Source organism: Belonocnema kinseyi, chromosome 1, assembly GCF_010883055.1.
Source record: "Belonocnema kinseyi isolate 2016_QV_RU_SX_M_011 chromosome 1, B_treatae_v1, whole genome shotgun sequence".
Taxonomy (NCBI): domain Eukaryota; kingdom Metazoa; phylum Arthropoda; class Insecta; order Hymenoptera; family Cynipidae; genus Belonocnema; species Belonocnema kinseyi.
The window spans coordinates 81,383,895-81,390,475 of NC_046657.1; positions in this window are offsets into that span (position 1 = coordinate 81,383,895).

Genomic DNA, 6,581 nt, shown 5'->3' on the forward strand with positions numbered 1-6,581 from the left:
TTCGAGAACATTGTTTTTATAATTAAAAAAAAGACTGTACCGAAAACCTGGATCAAGCTTCAGATCTGAAAAAATTCAGCGATATATACATATCAAACTTTTCTAACCTCAAAAAATCTTTCTACTGCTTTACCGTCATATTTTACGAAGAATGAGAAAACAAGAATTCGACTTCGTAGTACGATGAGGCGTTGGTCATGGTAGGCCAGGGGCGAACCCAGAAAAATATTAATAATCTTTGGACAATTTAGGTAACCTTTCACGCTTTACATCGAAAACTTCAATTTCTAAAGAAAGATCATGATTGGAGCAAAAGATTTTACTAGAAAATCATGGGCTATGATAGCATTTTTCACCGGAAAACGGTCTTTTTATGCACAAGAATTAAAACAATTTTTGATTGAGTATTTGGCGGAATGGGATGTATTTCTTTAGATTGAAAAAACTATGTGCCTTTTTCTTCATCTTCCTTCTTTCGGTAAAGCGGCAAGTTATGAAAAAAAATCTGGCCGCGAAGCGGGCATATTGTCTTCGGTCTTTGCATTTCTCCCACATTCGTGCAGAGACCTTTGAAAAGTAAAGATCAAGGAATCGACAACTGTGAATTTTCGATTGTGAACTCTCTTTTGTTAAAGCTCTTTCGGCTTTAGCGAGAGCATTCGTATCACGCATCTCGTGCTTCGCACTCAATTTTTCCAAAAATGTCCAATTTTCTACATTATACTCAACACTTTTATACAAAATATAACGAATTTTTTATTTACCTCTGCCTTTGATTGGGTATTAAGATTTTGCACAAAAAAAAATACAAATTGTATTTATCATGATTACTTTAATATTTGTTTACAATTAAAAAAAAACGCTTCCTATAAAAAAAACACTCGTAAAAAGTTTGTAAATCTTCCTCGGTTGAATAAATTTGTTCTCACTTATTCACGTACCTTGTATCTTTGTACGCAAATATAATTTTTTTATTTTCAATGTTCTTTTTCAAAAATAAAAAATAAACTACTTATCCTACAAAAAAGTAATTCCGGAAAAATTTGCTATTCTTTTTTATATGCACAGTTTTTGCCAATCTATCTCTTATCGTATCTTCTTTTGTTTTCCGCAAAATAGAGTTATAGCTTATATATGCATTAAATCATTATACTTGTGCGATCAAAATTTGAATTTTCGATTCTTTTCAACAAAATTCAAAAAGTTGCTTAAACAATCTTGTAGGGCCTTGAAAAAGTAACGCTTTTATTTCCTTGACTTTTTCCCATGCCACGTTTTTTTGCTGCAAATTTTTATTTTCGTTTGGTTTTTTGGATTTTGAAAATGCTATAACTTTAATAATTTTTATTTTGTCTAAAAAAGTAATGGGGATAAATTGTTCGTATTTTTGAAATTTCTTCAAAAAAAGCTGCCTAACGAACTCGACCTTTCTATTCATATTGTTATAAAGTGTGCTAAAGGGGAATTTAATCAAATAATTCCTTCAAATATTACTATGTTTACAGACTACAACGAGAACAACGACTAGGACGATAGACAGCCACTGACGTAAAAACTATTTTCCTGATTCAAGGGGTCTCAAAACGTTGACATTTAATGGAATCCGCGAAACTCAATTTTCACATAAAAACAATATTTTTTCATTCGGATGAGAATGTAATAATTCATTATATTTGTGCGATAAAAATTTGAATTTTCGATTTTTTAAATCAAAATTCAAAAAATTGTTTAGACAATCTTATAGAGCTTTGAAAACGTATCGTTTTTCTTCCCGTTACTGTTTCCCATACCACCCTTTTTTTGGCTGAAAATGTTCATCTTCGTTTGGTTTTTTTGATTTTGAAAATGCTATAACTTTGTTAATTTTTATTTTATAAAAAAAGTAATAAGGATAAATGATTTTTATTTTGGTCTAATATAAAAAGATGTCGAAAGAATTATTAAATATTAACAAAAGTGTTCTCAAAAATTTTCAAAATGCTCTAACTTTTTTAATTTTCTCAAAAAAATTTGGGTTACAAAATCGTCTTTTCTTTTCATATCCTTATAAAGTGTGCCACAGTAGAATCCAATCGAATAATTTCTTCAAATGTTACCGTGTTTACAGACAACAACGACAACAACCACAACGACGACGGACAGACAACGACGTTAACACTTTTTGTTCTGACTCAGGGGGTTTCAAAACGGCGACATTCCATGGAATCCGCGAAAGTCATATCTCAAACAAAACCAATCACATTAGGATGAGAATGTAAAACTAAATGGATACAAATTATTTAAGGAAGAAAGCTCATTTTCGTATAGCATTCGACATGATGTACAACAACAAATTTTTAATTCTCACGAAACAAATGATGAAAAAGGGTTCGTTCAAGCCGAAGGAGCTTTAACAAAAGAGAATTCACAAACACTAAATTTCAGTTATCGATCGTATGAGTCGGCAGATTTTTTCGTATCAATTTTGATAAATAGAACGAAAAAGACGAGTCGTATTTCCAAATGGTTACGAAAAATTTTATAGGACTTTTCATACGCCTCAAATCCTTTACGAACTTTCTCCGTATCTCAATTCGTTTGGATCAAAATTTGAAGTTTTGATTTTTTTCATAACATTGTCGTCAAAGTAAAACCAAAATGACATATACTGTAAAAAAAGGTTCACAAAATAAAGTCTTTTTAATACCTGCAATTCTTTCTTTACCCTTTTTTTCGTGTCTCAAGTCCTTTGGCTCAAAATTGGAATGATATACATTTTTTATACACGGAAAAAAAATTCGTGAGGCGAACGAGTGAATCAAGAATATATTAAACTCAAAGAAAGTGTACGCTTGGGCGAGGTAAAACGTTTAGTTAGAAGAGTTAAACATTTAGTTACTTTATGTAAATTGTTCTCGTAAATCAGTAATTTGGACAAAATTGCTAAGTTCGGAATTTTATTGTATTCGACAGATTATGTAAAATTGTATTATCTTCAGATTAGAAAAAAATCAGGTGTTATAGAAATATATTAACTTACAGTAGCCAATCCTTTGTCTGGTATCGCGAAAATGAATTTCCCTGAAATCCGTGTAATGCATTTGGAGGTCAAGTTTGTTGTTTTTATCGCTTTTTTTGATATTTCAATATCGTTATCGCTTATAATTGAAACAAATGTAAATTATTATTACTGCATCATAAACTCCATTTAATATTAACATTCGCGCACATTTTAAGTGGTAAAAAGCGTTTAATTTTCCAAAGTAAATCTCAACTGTCACTGCTCCCGATTAGACCGTCGCCATTTTATTCCGCTGCTCCCATAATGCACCGGCGCTCTTCCGATAATTGCTTCAGACACCTATTCTTAATATCCCTATTATAGCTATACTTATTAGGGGTTTGACTATACAATATCCCTGGTATATGGAAAATGGTCAAGGATATTCATTTTCGCTGATCCAGGGATCTTTCTAAATTCCTTCGTTCGTTTTCAGCTAAATATTTAGCTATAATAAGGAATAATATCCCTTCCACAGCTCAATTTTTTTTACCGTGTTGAAAAATTTCATAGTATGTTATCAATTTGAGGGAGAATGGGAACGCAACAAAAACGAAGGTTGGTAACGCGGGGTGGGAGAGGGTAGTTTGATAAACATTACGAACGTAGATAACATTGAGTAAATTTCCTAATAATAAATTTAAAATGAATGACGTATGCGTGCGATAATTTAAAGGCTGGAGGGGAGCCCACCTCTACCGTGAGTCGTCAGATAATTTTTGCCAAGCGACGTTCATTGGCTACCCCGTTTTCGTATCGGTGAGGACGCTGTAAGCAACTTTTTCAACTGCGTATGTGCCAAAACGAACGGGTCGATTTGAAATCAATAAGTACTATTCAAAATAATACAGATAAATATTTGAAACAAATGTTTACCTTTAAAAATTAATTAAATTCAATCTAAGGAATATCTAATTTCTTTAAGTAATTTATTATTAATGTAATATTACGAGTTTATACTTTGTCATTTTAAATAGACCCGCTTTTTTTCGCACATGTGCGATTGAAGAAGTCGCGTTCCGTTAGCGCATTTTCACTTCATGCATGCCAGTGTTTTTCAAGTGTTTTTGTTGACGATCGAGGTAAAAAATATGACATTTCTTTAAAATAGTACAATTTACCAACTTAAAATCAATATAATTGAATAAAAAACGACTCAAATATTTCGCGGATTAGTGACTATTGTAGCAAGACGTCACAGTCATGATGTAATAGCTTGAAATGTCTGGAAGGTCAGCATAGTTCTTGTCATAGAAGTGTATACGCTTTTTTAAAGATAAGATTCTAAACGTAAAAGTTAGTTATAAAGGTCTAAATAGTAATATTTGTCAAGTGTTTAATTAATGTTCTCAGTGATGTTTCCTTATTTTGTCGATTAGCGACCTTTTATTGTAACGAAATAAAATCAAGTGTCTGAAATATGAGGTTAGAATACCCGATCTGATACACTAACCTCAAACTTGTTCTATTTTACTTTACTTTGTGACACTAAAAGGTCATGAATCGACAAAAGAATGGAACGTAGCAGGGGAAATAAATTTAACACTTTAAAAAAATGACTATTGTTCATTTATGACTTACTTTTACGTCCACACCTACGCAAGGTGGGCTTCCTGCTCTTCGGAACTATGCAATTTAAAAAAACCGTGCATGGGGGATTTCAAATAGGCGAAACTTCACTGTATTTTTAGTTGAAAAGTATACCATTATTTTTCTACTCTATATCTGAAGTTTGTTTAAAAATTCTATTTGGTTAAAAATTTAATTATTTCGTTGCAAATTCACCAATTATCTTAAAAAGTAATCTTTGTTAGAAAAAGCTTCAAAAACTTGGGTAAACTACTTTGTTAAAAATTAAAATCTTTGGTAGAAAATTCAAGTACAGTGAGAGGCTTCAATAGATCCCTTCTTCTGTAGCCCTTCCGAGAATTAATGCCGCGCCCCAGGTAGGTGTAACACGTTGCGCGGGGTTCGTGAGGTCCAGTGATCCCAAATCTGAAACGAGATGTGGTCCAATCCTATGAAAGGGCTACGTCCGTGTGAATATAGTAGGAGACGATGTAAATGACTGAGTTGCGCGCGCAACCCGTTTCTCCTCATCTGAATTTGAAAACTTGAAGGTACACGGTTTCCGGTCGGAGCACTTCGGCGGTTCTATTTATATCTCTACCTGCTTTGAAATAAAATGAAGAGATTGGGATTTTAATATTTCCAGATTTCGATGCTGGCGATTCTCATGATTTGAATACTTCGCGCGCCTCTTTATATGCGTATATTTTGAGGTTATGTTATTTCAAGTATAAAATATAAATGATATAAATATTCATATTATATATATAAATATACATATATTAATAATGATAATATTATAATTATGTTATATTATAATAGTCTTATTTATATCTTGATCCGCATTTGAAAGAAATTAAAGAAATTGGCGATTTTTTAATTCATCTCGTTTGGATAAAAACTCAATTATTTGATTGAAAAATTAATTATTTTGTTAAAAATGTAACTATTTTGTAAAAAAGTCCCCTTTTCTCTCAAAAGTTCAACTACTTTGTTAAAATTTAGATTTTTTTATTTGAATGTTCATCTCTTTCGTTGAAAATACATTTTTGAAACTGACAATTAATCTATACCATTTTTGGTTAAAAAATCATGTATTTTGTTACAAATTCGTCTTTCTTTGTATACATTAAATTGTTTTATGGAAAATTTATACTTTTTAATTAAAAATTAAAATTTTCGTTTGAATTATCAACTGTAAATATTTTTGGGTTGCAAAGTCCTTTTGTTGTAAATGCAACTATATGGTTAAAAATTAAAATAATAATTTATGGGTGGAAAAGTCGATTTTTCATTTAAAGTTGAACTACTTAGTAAAAAAATTAATTCTTTCTCATTAAGGATTCATAATTATAGTTGAAAATTCAACTATTTGTCTTTAAATTGTGTTAAAAATTCAGTTTTTTTGCACATAATACTCTTTTTGACTTTAAAATTAAATAATTTCGTTGAAAATTCATGTATTTTGTTTAGAATATCTACAAAAAGTTGAATTTTTTATGCGAAAAATATGAGTAAGCGACCTTATCCTTCTCAGAGTAAGCAGCCTTATCATGCGGGGCTCTACAAGGATGGACGAACCCCTTTCCCTAGCTTCTCGTGGGAACAACAATGACAACACCAAACATAGTTGTAGTAAGTGCGGTTCAAAACAACAGAACGGGCAGGGCTCCCGACAATGGGTCGGCCAACAATGCCGACCAATCGAGAGCTGGGGGAGCCAATGAAAATTGATTCAATGCGATGGATCGGCGGGATCTCGTGACCTTTGGGTGGACGGAGCGACTGAATCATGACTTGCTAGACTGCTACGATGCGAGTGTGGCCCGTGAACGGGGTTACATGGCACGGCTGCATGCCCTGTGGTGCTAGAAACACCCGGAGCTATCGCACTTTTCGCAGCAACGTCTGCGAAACCATGCTGAACTACTCCGTAAAAGGGGCTATGTAAGCAGAACGCCTACTCTACCAC